Source organism: Oryctolagus cuniculus, chromosome 17 (assembly GCF_964237555.1).
Source record: "Oryctolagus cuniculus chromosome 17, mOryCun1.1, whole genome shotgun sequence".
NCBI classification, from domain to species: domain Eukaryota; kingdom Metazoa; phylum Chordata; class Mammalia; order Lagomorpha; family Leporidae; genus Oryctolagus; species Oryctolagus cuniculus.
The window spans coordinates 46710337-46723134 of record NC_091448.1 but is presented as its reverse complement, the minus strand read 5'-3'; the positions used below and the strand labels follow the sequence as shown (position 1 = coordinate 46723134).

At 56.8% G+C, this 12798-nt stretch overlaps 1 protein-coding gene across 4 annotated transcripts in view; it reads right to left on the bottom strand.

Moving 5' to 3' along the window:
- RPH3AL (rabphilin 3A like (without C2 domains)) overlaps positions 1-12798 on the bottom strand; it is a 129296-nt gene that overhangs the window by 100926 nt on the left and 15572 nt on the right. Inside the window, exon 1 of one of the 4 annotated variants that reach the window (XM_070061179.1) lies at positions 1973-2123. The exons of the other annotated variants lie outside the window; for them this stretch is intronic. The gene's annotated coding sequence lies outside the window, so the exon portion shown is untranslated. Of the gene's footprint in view, positions 1-1972; positions 2124-12798 lie in introns of those variants that run through there. 4 annotated transcript variants of the gene reach the window in all.

The window sequence follows — 12798 nt, the reverse complement described above, 5'->3', positions numbered from 1 at the left end:
AAGTCAGACGCTGAAAGTGAGCCCGGCATAAACCACTGGCGTTAGTTAACAGCCGCGCATCAGCACCGGCTCAGGCGCCGGGAACGCACCCCATCCCTGCGAGGTGTTGACGACGGGAAACCAGAGGAGGCGCGGGCTGTGCCGGAGCTCCCTGTGCACCCCGTGTACTTTGTTGGTAAACGTTAAACCGCTAAAGAATAATGATAATAAATGCTTCCGAGCGGAATAAAAACTTTTTGAACTTTTACATCATCTTATCAACAGAGGATAAAATCCCACCCCAGTCTCTATCAGCAGGGAAGAATCTTGTCATTTAACGGCTGCATTCACGCCTGGTGTCATTCCCTTCCGGACGCTTCCGCGTTGATTTGCAACATGGTCTCATCACCTGCACTTGTCAAACGAGGAACCCGCAGCACCTGCTGCTATTCAGGGTTCGAGCACCATGTCACACCCTGTGGTCCTCAGCGGCACACAGCCCGGTGTGGACACTGGAAAGTCATACACGCCAGCTCCCTGTTCTCTCTCTTCCTCAGTGCCTGGACCGCAGATCGAGTCCCTGTGTTTGTGTATTTATTCGGGAATCTCTGTAGGGCCTGTGGGCGCACTGCACAGTGCACGGGATGGACCCAACCACAGTGCTGCCGAGTGCCGGGCCTGCACAAGGAAGGCGGGAGTAAAAGGCGGGCACGGTGTCCAGGAAGAGAACCGTCCCCTCAGAAGGGAGGAGGCCTCTGGGACGGCCCCTGCTCTCAGAACTTCAGTGCTGGGAAGTAACTCAGGGAGCTGGGCTAGTGAGGCACCAAGGAACCCACCCGGGCAGGCTGGCGACTGCTGGAGGTTGCAGCTTGGGGCAGCGGCGGAGGCCACAGCCCCCATACCCTGGGAGCGGTGAACACATTAAAGGATGCAATGGGAGAGGTGAAAGAGAACCATGTGACCCACCTGGGCCAAACCTCAGGGCCGGAAATGGCCCACTTCCTCCTCCTGCAGGAACTCTGGTGCAGAGAAGAGCTGCCTGCAGCCCCCAGCACACCCCATGCTGGGCCAGGAGACAGCAGGAACAGGTCGCCAACGCCCAGCCCATCCCAGAGGGGCAGGCCCTTCCTTTCCAGGCCTCCACAAGCAGCCTCTAGCCTGTCCACAGAGAAACCACGCTGGGCTCTCCTCGTACCTGCCTGGCTCCAGCGTCCTTGGCTGGGGAGCTCTGGCCCCACGTGGCCTCTGGCACTGCAGGCTGTGACTTTACCTGCTACGTAACAGTGCCGACCCTGAAATGTGAGCATCTTAACTACCAGGACAAAAGCCCCCCCCCCCCCCAGAATGGTCTGTTACTCTTTTGACTTGGGCCCCTGACTGGTCACCCTGCCTGCGGCCCTGGAACCCACGGTGGGCCTGCAGTCTGCCCACACCTCGCGTCTCCGCCTCCCCCTGTCCTGTGCTTCCCCCACCTCACCTGACTTCCACGAGCTCTTCTCATCCAACACGGTCCCGGATCTCAGGCAGCCTCACGCCACCTGCCACCCTGCGGCTCCTGTCCTGTTCTTTAGTAGTGTTCTCCTTTAAAGGAACTCTTTTACTCAAATCTGTTTAAGAAACTTTCTCTCCACCATACACAGGGAGCCATATCCCTTGCCACTGAACAAAAGGTCACTGAATAAAACAAAGTTATGCTCTACTGCACAAGAAAGTAAGCAATTAGCCAGCAGAACATCTAACGCTCATCTGTGTAGTTAAAAATACGCCAGCTCCTCGCGTACTCTAAGAAATGCTGCCTCAGCAACTTAATTTGGCTTCTGCTTTCCAAGCCCATCTCCCGGTTGTCAGGGGACTTGTCACGGCCCTGTCCTGGTTGACACCAGATGCGGGTACCTGGGGACACAGATCCCGCAGCCATGACCCATCCTACACACGGCAGGCCAAACAATGGAAACAGCCCTCACACAGAACCCTCCCGGGACCCCAGACCCACCTGCTGCTTAGTGTTTCATCAAAACACAGCCCCTGGGACCGGCGCTGTGGTACACCAGGGAAGCCGCTGCCTGCAATGCCGGCATCCCATATGGGTCCAGTCCTAGCTGCTCCACTTCTGACCCGGCTCCTTGCTAATGCACCTGGGAAAGCAATGGAAGATGTCCCAAGTGCTTGGGCCCCTGCACCCATGTGGAAGACCAGGAAGAAGTTCCTGGCTCCTGGCTTCATTGTGGCCCAGTCCTGGCTGTTGCAGCCATCTGGGGAGTAAACCAGAGGATGGAAGACCTTTCTCTCTGTCTTTCCCTTTCTCTGTAACTCTTTCAAAAAATCAATCTTTAAACACACACACACACACACACACACCCCTTGGCCATGAAGCCCAAATCCCTCTGTGCCCACTCGGGCATTTCGAAGGATGATACAGACAGCACAGAGCGTGCAGTGCCGGCCCTCCCCCGCTCCTGCCGCCTCCCACTCAGGGCAGCAGGGCCCTGGGACAGCCCTGAACAGCGGTTCATAATCCAGCCCCCGATGAACCAGACCCTGCCAGCACAGACACAGCCCCTCCCTGGAGTCTGCAGACTCCCGGGAGAGCCCGGTCTGAACGGAGCCGTGAGGCTCAGAAACACCTACCAGGAACCGAGGGGCTAGGACAGGAGCACAGCTGGCTGAGCCTCCCTCCACGGTTGTCAGGGGCAACCTGAGGACGCCAGAGGAAGCTGTGGATCACTCAGAGCCGATGCAGGGGAGGCCCAGCTGGAGCCAAAGTAAGGCCTGGATTCTCCTTGGGGATGGAGGCCTGCCCTGGCCACCCCTGGCGGGGAGTGTTCTGCAGAGGGAGGTGTTGGGTTTCTTACCTGTCTGGATGCTTTTAGGAATTCCTACGACTTTCCTGGTTAGAAAGGGCCCGTCCTGGGGTCTGGGGTCCAAAACCTTCAGTGCAGGCATTGGGGGGCGCACGGGACAGCAGCCTCTCAAAGTGCCCGATGCCCGAGCCTCTGCCCCTGGTGTGGGCCTGGCTCCTCGGGAAAAGGTAAACTGAGGCACGCACAACCAGACCTTGAGGGACAAGGGTCAGGAAAGGGACGGCACTTACAGCCTGAGCCCCGCCTGCAGAGGGAAGGTGTCCCTGGCTGACCCTTGCATCGCACAGCGAGTGAGTGGCAGAAGACGGTGTTTTGGTGACGAGGACATTGGCAGCCTCTTCCCCACCCAGCAGATCTCAAACAGGGTTCCAAGGAGCCCCACATGGCTGCTGTATTCCCACTGGTGGAAGACAGGAATGGGGACCAAGTTGAGCTGGGGGGGGATCTCCCTGGGCCCAGCTGCGGCTCTCAATCCCCACAGCAGCTTCAGGGACCAGAGGCGACCTTGCACAATGCCTGGGACTCAGGATTGGCGTCTCCACTCTCACAGTAAAGGCCGGCTCCCTTTGAAGCCCTGGGACCAGACATGGTGGTGCAGCCAAAGTGTTCACACTGAGACTCGCAGCCTGGAGCGAGTAACCCTGCCCCCAGTGGCACAGCAAACGCTGGGCCCTGCCAGCCAGCTGGAGCAAGGGGCGGGGCTATCTGCTGCCACTCAGGGAGGAAAACAGTCCTGATGCCACTGCCTACGGCTGGATCCAGCCATGCCTCAACTACTGGTTTGACTGCAAAGCTGTCAGGCCCATGAGGCCCCTCTTTGCTTGGCTAGTTTGAGTTGGGTCCTTGTCACTTGAAGCCCAGAGCCGAGAAGTCACCCAGGCATGACCGGGAGGGAGAACACATACACCTCTGCCCTGACCCAGCCTCCCATTCCGACGGACTCTATACACACCCTGGAGCTCAACATGAGCTTTCTGCTTCTGTCCCCACCTGTCCCCCCGGAGGCCTGGGTCATGGCGGCGGCCACCTTCCCTGAAAGTGCCCAGTATCCACTCCCAGGCTGACTTCGGCGCCAATGCAGCAGCCACGTGGTCCAGAGGGCACAGCCCCTGGATGGTGCGGCAGCCTCTCCCATCCTGTCACCACATGAGACCTGCCCCCTCAGCGTCCACCCGTCTGGTCACACTCCCAGGGACACCCGACGCTGTCCCGGGTCATCCCGGGCTCTCCCAGGGTCCGCGTTCAAGGCTCTGTCACCCACCTCCTCACAAAGCACCCAGGAAGGCAGCCTTCCTGCCGACAGGAGAAGCCCAGCTCCCATCCGTGGTGAGTGGCGTGCAGGTCAGCAGCCGTCCACCCAGCATCAACCCCTGACCCAGGAATTGTGGGCAACAAGACCCCATGGCGGTTGTATCTCCCCACTCTCCGGCCTAAATCTCACCAAACATAAGAACAGGTGCCAACTGCTTAACACATCCACTCTAGGACTTGAAAGGAGGAGGCAAAAACAGATCAACTGAATGACTCATAATGAAGCAGAGTGCTTCGATAATTAATATAAATAGAAAATAAAAAACTCCCTAGCTAAGCAACTGCAATGCTTTAAAAAGCTCGAGAGGAGGAAACGAGGAAAATAAATCTCTAACTGTAAAACGGAAGCATTAAAAGAAGCTATGCTGAGGGCCCGGCGCTGTGGTGTAGCGGGTAAAGACGCTGCCTGCAGTGCTGGCATCCCATATGGGCACTGGTTCGAGTCCTGGCTGCTCCACTTCCGATCCAGCTCTCTGCTATGGCCTGGGAAAGCAGTAGATGGCCCAAGTCCTTGGGCCCCTGTACCCGCATGGGAGACCTGGAAGAAGCTCCTGGCCCCTGGCTTCTGATCAGCTCAGTTCTGGCAGTTGAGGCCATGTGTGGAGTGAACCAAGGGATAGAAGAACTCTCTTTCTGCCTCTCTGTAACTGCCTTTCAAATAATAAATAAATAAATATTAAAAAAAAAAAGAAGCAGCAGCAGCTATGCTGGAGCTGGCACTGTGGCATAGCAGGTAACGCCACCATCTGCAACACCAACATCCCACATGGGCAACAGTTTGAGTCCCGGTTGCTCCACTTCCAATCCAGCTGCCTGCTAATGCTCCTGGAAAAGCAGCAGAAGATGACCAAGTGCTTGGGCCCCTGCACCCACGTGGGAGACCTGGAAGAAGCTCCTGGATCTTGGCTTCAGCCTGACCCAGCCCTTGTTGTTGTGGCCTCCTAGGGAGTGATCCAGCAGATGGAAGACTCTTTCTCTCTCTTCTCCTCTCCCCATAACTCTGCCTTTCAAATAAAGAAAATAAATCTTAAAAAAAAAAAAAAAAAAAAAAAAAGCCATGCTTGGGACGAGCGTTTGGCCGCAGTTAAGACGCCAGGGTCTCGTATTGGAGTGGGTCCAGTTCTCGACTCCCACTCCTGATTCCAGCTTCCTGCCTATGTACACCACGGGAGATAACAGTGAGGGCTCAAGTAACTGGGCCCTGACACCCATGTGGGAAATCTGGACTGAGTTCCAGCCTCCCAACTGGCACAGTCCTGGTCACTGTAGGCATCTGGGGAGTGGACCAGCAGATGGAAGCATGCTCGCTTGCGCGTGCTCTGTGTGTGTGTGTGTGTGTGTGTGTCTCCACCTAATTAAAAAAAGAAAAGAAAATAAAACTGGGCGGAAGATAAATGCTCCAAGTGTGAGACATACATATTTTAAAATTAGAAACGTGTTGGCACTGGTGTCATTCAGTCTGAGCCACACAGAGTGCTGCTGGAGGCCTGGGCCAGGCCAGCAGTGGGGTAGCGGGCAGGGCTGTGGCTGGGCTGGGGCCAGGGTCTGCCGCAGGGGTCCCCCAGGGACAGGAGTTGTGGGGGAGGCAGGCAGGAGGTTACAAACCAAGTCCAGGAGCACGAGCGGAGCCCGGCTCTCTCCTTGAGCCCTGCCTTCACCACAGCCGACCTGGCTCCCCCAGTTCCTCTGCACCTGCTCACCTGCTGGGGGCCCCTCTCACACATTTGCTGTGGCCTCTCCACTGCCCAGCGGCTCGGAGCCACACCTCCCTCCTGCTCCGGGAGCCCCGGGAACCGCAGCATCTTCCCCACAAGGGCCGCCTCACTGCCTTGGTGCCTTCCTCCAGGACCCAGCAAACGAGCTCTGCCGTGAAGTCGGCCCCGACCCCGGCCTTCTGGACGGTGCCTCTGCCTCCTGCGCCAGCCCACCTGCCCCTGCCTGCAGCCGGGAGCACCGACTGCCATACACCATGCTCATCTATATCTTTTTTCAACTTTTTTAAAAAGCAGAGTGATGGGGGTGGGAGAGAGAGAGAGGGAGGGAGGGAAAGAGAAAGAGGGAGAGAGATTTTCGACTCAAAAGTTCACTCTCCAAATGCCCACAACAGGTGGGGCTGGGCCAGGTGGAAGCCAGGAACTCCTTCGGGGTCTCCCACATGGATGGCAGGGCCCGAACACTTGGGCCATCCCCTGCTTGCTGCCTCCCAGGCACATCGGCAGGGAGCTGGAGGGAAAGCCGAGCTGCCAGGCCTGGAACCACCGCTCTGATATGGGCTTGAGCACTCCCAGCGCGGGCTTAACCCGCCACACCACAACACCCACCCCACCTCCACCTTTATCTTCTGCTGGGCCAAGTCCACAACAGCTTCTGCTCTGCACCCTCCTGTTCACTCCACAACTACTAACTGAGCGCCTGCTCCGTGCCGTACCGCGTGCCAGCACGGGGGCTATGGCGAGGACTGGGACCGACACCGCCCCCGCCATCTGGAAACGCAGTCTCAAAGGAGGAATAAAGCAGTCGGCAATGAACAGCAATGACTGTCAGGATGGGCGTGATCAGGGCTCTGACAAAGGGTAAGAGCCGGGCATGGTGTCCTGAGGAAGTGACATTGAACTGGGACGAGAGGGTGAGCAGAATGCACTGGGCACTCTCTCCAGGCACCTAAGAGGTGTTTGCTAAGTGCTAGTGGAACAAACCACAGACCAACAGAAATCCCTGGCATGTACCCTTCGTCTCTCCAGACGTGACCTCCCCACCTCCTGGCACCCCGATGGGTCACTCTGACAGCACCCAGAGTTTTACAGCTGGCATGCCCCCAGGGCCCACAGGACACACCCCAGGGTCACCCTTGTAGAGGTGGCTCAGCGGGAAAGGGTAGAGATGGGTTCGTGAGGACTGCCATGGGAGCAGGAGTAGAGGGACTCGGCACTTAAGCCAAGGATTTCCCCTGCCAGCTCAGGGTCCCTCAGACGACCACCCTGGCAAGAAATGCCCTTCGGGCCCAGCTGCCTGCACGAGTGGCCATCACCGGGTGTCCTCTTGCTGGTGGACCGCAGGAACCAGGCTGCCAATGCTTTTTCTTCCTGTCTGCCCACTGGCTCGGAGCCAGTGTCTGGTTCAAACATCACACGCTGTGCACAATTCTGTGGCCTGAACGTGAATTCTAAGCCTCCCCTTGGCTTTGACCTTCTAGTTAATTCACATTGTTTCCCAGTCCTCATTTTATAGGATTCACATAATTACTTATACACACACACACAAGTATATACACATTCACACACACACACATACATACACACGAGGGTGTTCCAAATTCTGAAAGAATGTGTATCATGAAAAAAACTACATACAGCTTTCCAAAAACACTGCACCAAAATAAACTTCCCTTTTAATTCTATTTTTCCATGCACTTTCTGAAGTACCCATCATATACACACACACATTTCCCAATACTCATATATATTTACATAAGCATAATATGTCCAGAGCTGGGTCTTGTGTGGAGCCTCCTGTGTATTCTCATCACATGCATTTCTCATATACGCAGGATACACAGAAAACACACTCTCATCGCCATGCTCAATTGCTTTATGGGGCAATCAGCAGATAAACGGATAAGAGGCAGGAAAAGCAAGGACGGAAAAGAAGAGAGCATGGGACCAGAGATCAGAAGCCAGGCGTCTCGTCCCTGCTCTCAGCAGCTGTGCGACCGTGGAGGGGAGAAAACCACACACACCCCTCCTCCTCCACCCCGGGCAACCCGAGCCTTCACCAACTCCTGACGCCTCTGATGCACCTCCTGGCAACAGACACAAAATGGGCAGGACTGTGACCACGCCAGCTAGCGCCGGCTGTGCACCCGCCACTGGCCATCAGCATTGGGCACACCACCCCAGGCGTCCAGCACGCAGCCATAAATAATAATAAGACACCAGACAGCATGGCCGGCTCACAGCTGCTGCAGGAACTGAGAGGGCAGGCCACCCTCAGAAGCCGCATCTGCAGTGTCCTTGGGCCTCTCCTGCCTGGCTGACTGACGGACCTGGATTCCTTGCTCCTCCCAGCAAGAGCCAAGGCCCCAGCCAAGGTCATCACTCCTCCAGCAGAAAGGGCCTGGGGCTCCAGGAGCTCCGGCTGTCTCCTGTCCAGTGTCCCCTGCAGAAAGGGACACAGCGTGGGTGACCCATGGACCCACTGAAAGATGAACCAAGACTGCATACATCAGGGCTGCACAGGCAGCTGACCCTCGCTCATGTCCCTGTTGGCCTACACAGGCACTGCCCACTTCCCGCTGTCCCCAGTCACACGCCCGTCTCCCACCTTCTCCAGGGCCACACCCACACTGTGCCATCCCCGCCACTCTCAGAGCCTGGTGAGAGTCCCTGGGTTGGGGGAGGGCAGAGGTCAGTGGCAGAGGGTCCTTGTCGGCCTCACCTAGCAGAGTGGCCTTGAACAGCAAAGCTGAGAAACGCAGGCTCCCTCCCCGTCATGCTGTCCCCTCCCTCCGCACTGTCACGGTGAGCCCCGCCTGGATCCCAGGGCACCGTCCCACACCCTTAGGATGAACCCCAACTCTTTCCCCTGCATACTGCTCTCTCCTCCCGGGGTCCCACGGGCACCGGCTCCTCCTGCTTGGGAAACCCCACACCTTCTTACCCAATTCACTCTGCTTCTAACTTCTGTTTAACACTGTCATTGAGATGCAGCTCACAGACCACAAAGCATGTCCTGTGGTGAGGTTCAAGGTTTCCCCTGTAGCCAGTTCCACCTCATTCTCATCGCCTGGAAAGGCGCCTATTAGCAGCCACACCCGTTCCTCCCCCTCCACAGTGCTCTACTTTCTGCCTTTAGGATTTGCATATTCTCGACGCTTCTTATGAAGGCAATGGCACAGGGACCTGTGTGGCCTTTGTTACTACTTCATCTTTTTTCCTATTCTAATCTTTATTATTTCTTTCTGCTTGCTTGGGGTTTAGTTTGCTGTTCTTTTCCTAGTTCCTTCCTTTTTTTCTAAAGGGGAACAAGAGAAATCTACCTCCCGCCCTCTGCTCACTCCCCAAATGCTTGGGAGCTGGAAGGTCAATGCAGCTCTCCCACAGGTGGCAGGGATGCAATTACCTGAGCCATCATCTGCTGCCTCCTATATAGGATACGCATCAACAGGGGCTGGATCAGAGCGGAGCAGGGACTCAAACTCCTACATGGGCTGCGGTTGTCCCAAGAGCTGACTTAAACTGTGTACTAAATCCTGCTCCCTTTTTCTAGCTTCTGAAGAGAGAAGATTACTGAACTGCTTTGTTTGTCTTTAAGATTTATTTGAAAGCCAGAGATGGAGAGACAGAGAGAGACAGAGACAGAGAGAATCTTCCACCCGCTGCTTTACTTCCCAAATGCCTGCAACAACTGGGGCTGGACAAGGCCGAAGCCTGGAGCCAGGAACTCCACCGAGACTCCCAGGTGGATGGCAGGAACCTAAATCCTGGAATCGCAGCCTACTGCCTCCCAGGCACATTAGCAGGAAGCTGAACCAGAGTCAGAGAGTAGCCAGGAGCCAGACCAGGCAACCTGACCCGGACTCGAGCATTCCGACTGGCAGCTTAGCCAGCTGCACCACAACGCTCTCCTGCCCTCCCCTCCCCTCCCCTCCCCTCCCCTCCCCTCCCCTCCTCCCCTCCCCTCCCCTCCCCTCCTCCCCTCCCCTCCCCTTCCCTCCTCTCCTCCCCTCCCCTCCCCTCCCCCCTTTTTTTTTACAGGCAGAGTTAGTGAGAGAGAGAGAGAGAGAAAAAGGTCTTCCTTTGGTTCACCCCCCAAATGGCCGCTACGGCTGGCACGCTACACTGATCCGAAGCCAGGAGCCAGGTGCTTCTCCTGGTCTCCCATGCAGGTGCAGGACCCAAGGATTGGGTCATCCTCCACTGCACTCCCGGGCCACAGCAGAGAGCTGGCCTGGAAGAGGAGCAACCGGGACAGAATCTTGTGCCCTGACCGGGACTAGAACCCGGTGTGCCGGTGCCACAGGCGGAGGATTAGCCTAGTGAGCCGTGGTGCTGGCCTTCTTTTTTTTTTTTTTTTTTAAGATTTATTTTTATTTATTTCAAAGGCAGAGCCTTAGAGAGGGAGAGAAAGAGATCTTCCATACTCTGATTCACTCCCCAAATGGATGCAAAGACCGAGACTGGCCAGGCCGAAGCCAGGAACCAGGAACCTCTTCCGGGTCTCCCACGTGGGTGCCGGGGCCCAAGCACATGGGCCATCCTCTGCTGCTTTCCCAGGTGCACTGGCAGGGAGCTGGATTGGAAATGGAGCAGCTGGGACTTGACCCAGTGTTGCAGGTGGCGGCTTCACTGGCTACGGCACAGCACTGGCCCTGCTCCCCTTTTTCATGCAGATGCTTGCGGTTATGAGACTGCTCATTCCCCACACCTGTAAGGGTCTCCTGTCCTGGGACTGGCCACTCAGGCCTCGCGTGTCTGACAGGACCGTGTCACGGGCTCGTGGGCCCCTGCAGGAGGCGTGGCTGGATCCCCACTCTCCAACCTTTGCAGAGGAGCAAGAGCCTTCCTACCTGGCGCGCCCACACACACCCTTCAGGAACAGCACCTCCTTCCTGCTCCTCCCCACCCGCCCCCTGCGCCTGCCCAGAGCCCCTGCTGCACATCTGTAAGCAGAGCCCCGCCCCCCCGAGAATGCCAGACAACAACCTCCTCCCAGACAAGGACCCCCTCAGCGCAAGCCTGCGCCCCTCGCCGCGCCACCCCTGCTCTGGACTTCTGGTCCGCACAATGCAGGGCCAGCCACGGTGGAGCCCTGGCTGCCCTGACCCCAAGCATGACCCAGACGGAAACGTGCATTCTGCAAAGGTGATCCGGACTCCACTGGGCGCCTCCTTCACTCTGGAGTCTGCCCCTTTGCTAGAATGGTCAAGGGTAAGGCAAGCCTCCACGTGCCACGGAGACCTGAGGATGGGTTTGTGGTGCCCCTTCGAGGGCCTGCTTCTCCCCCATTTAACAAGTGTCACCCCTGGGGGGTGGGGAGGGGGCGTTGCCACAGCAGCTGAGACGCTGATGGGACACCCGCATCTCAAGCCACACTGCCTGGGTTTCAGTCCTGGCTCTGCTCCCAGTTCCAGCCTCCCACTAATGCTCACCGTGGGAGGTGGCAGGGCTGGCCCAGGTCGTCAGGCCCCTGCCACCTCAGTGGGACACCTGGACTGCTTTCAGCTCTTGGCTCTGGCCTGCCCAGCACGGGGGGGGGGGGGGGGGAGGTTAACCAGTTAATTTATTTTAAATTATTTTAATTTAAAATAAAAATTTTAAATTAATAAAATGCTCACAATAAATATATAATGGTGGGGCCAGTGCTGTGGTGTAGCAGGTAAAGCCACCGCCTGCAGTGCCAGCATCCCATATTGGCACTAGTTCAGGTCCTGGCTGCTCCACTTCCTATCCAGCTCTCTGTTGTGGCCTGGGAAAACAGTAGAAGATGGCCCAAGTGCTTGGGCCCCTGCACCTGTGTGGGAGACCTAGAGGAAGCTCCTAGCTCCTGGCTTCAGATTGGTGCAGCCCCAGCCGTTGCAGCCATCTGGGGAGTGAACCAGTGGATGGAAGACCTCTCTCTATGCCTCTGCCTCTCTAATTCTGCTTTTTAAATAAATAAATAAATAATCTTAAAAAAAAAAAAAAACAACCTGAGAGTGGGACAAAGGACTTGGTGTCCAGGTCAGGGTCACTGGACCCCAAGAAGTGGCGTCTGCAGACAGGGAGCTCCCCCAGCAGGACTAGAGGTGGCGGGCAGAGCAGCCCTCGGGGCGCAGGGGTGGGGAGGAGCGAGCAGCGCCCGCAGCTGCAGCAGCCTCCGACTGCTGGGAGACACAGCCCGGCGGGTTTCACCGTCTGGGGCTGGAAGGCATCTCTCAGCCATCGCTGACCTTTTCCTGGTGAATTTCACCCCTGGCACTTTCCTCTTGATCAAACACTCCCAGCGCCTGACATTCACAGGGACAAGCGCGGTGACAACTCAGACACCAGTTGAAACTGGGTCGTTTCCTGGCACTACTTGCGATTCGATGACATTAAAAAAAGAAACCAGAAGAGAATTCATTTCTTTTTTTACTTCATAGAATAATCTAGACCGGAGCCTCCTTGAGCAAACGGCCCCTTCCCTGGCAGGGAAGGAGGACCGGGGACCAGAGCCCAGCTCTGGGGTCACTGCACCTGCTCCCAGGACACCCCCGTGGAGGGGCAGGATCAGTGAAGCCGGGTTCCAAACCTGAAGCCCAGAGAACAGGTGCACCACAGTGCGCCTTCCACATCGAGCCAGGGTCCTCTGCTAACGTTCCACGTGGGACCCAGAGAAAATCATTTTAATGCTGGGACCTAGACGCAAAGTTAAGGGGAAAATGGAGAACAACCTTGCTCAGCTGACGTGCTGGGCTGCCTGCTGCAGGCGTTGAAAGCTGGAGCTCGAGCTGAGTTCACCCCACCATGGTCTGGGTGCGGACTGACTGTGTCGCCCAAAGGCGCCTGTGCGAAGCTTGCACCTTGAGGGTGGTGCTGCGGGGAGCGGGGACCTCTAGGAGGTGGGGCTCAGTGCCAACCAAGGGAGTCAGGTCTCCAGAGAGGTTGCCCTTGAAAGGGAACAACGCAGT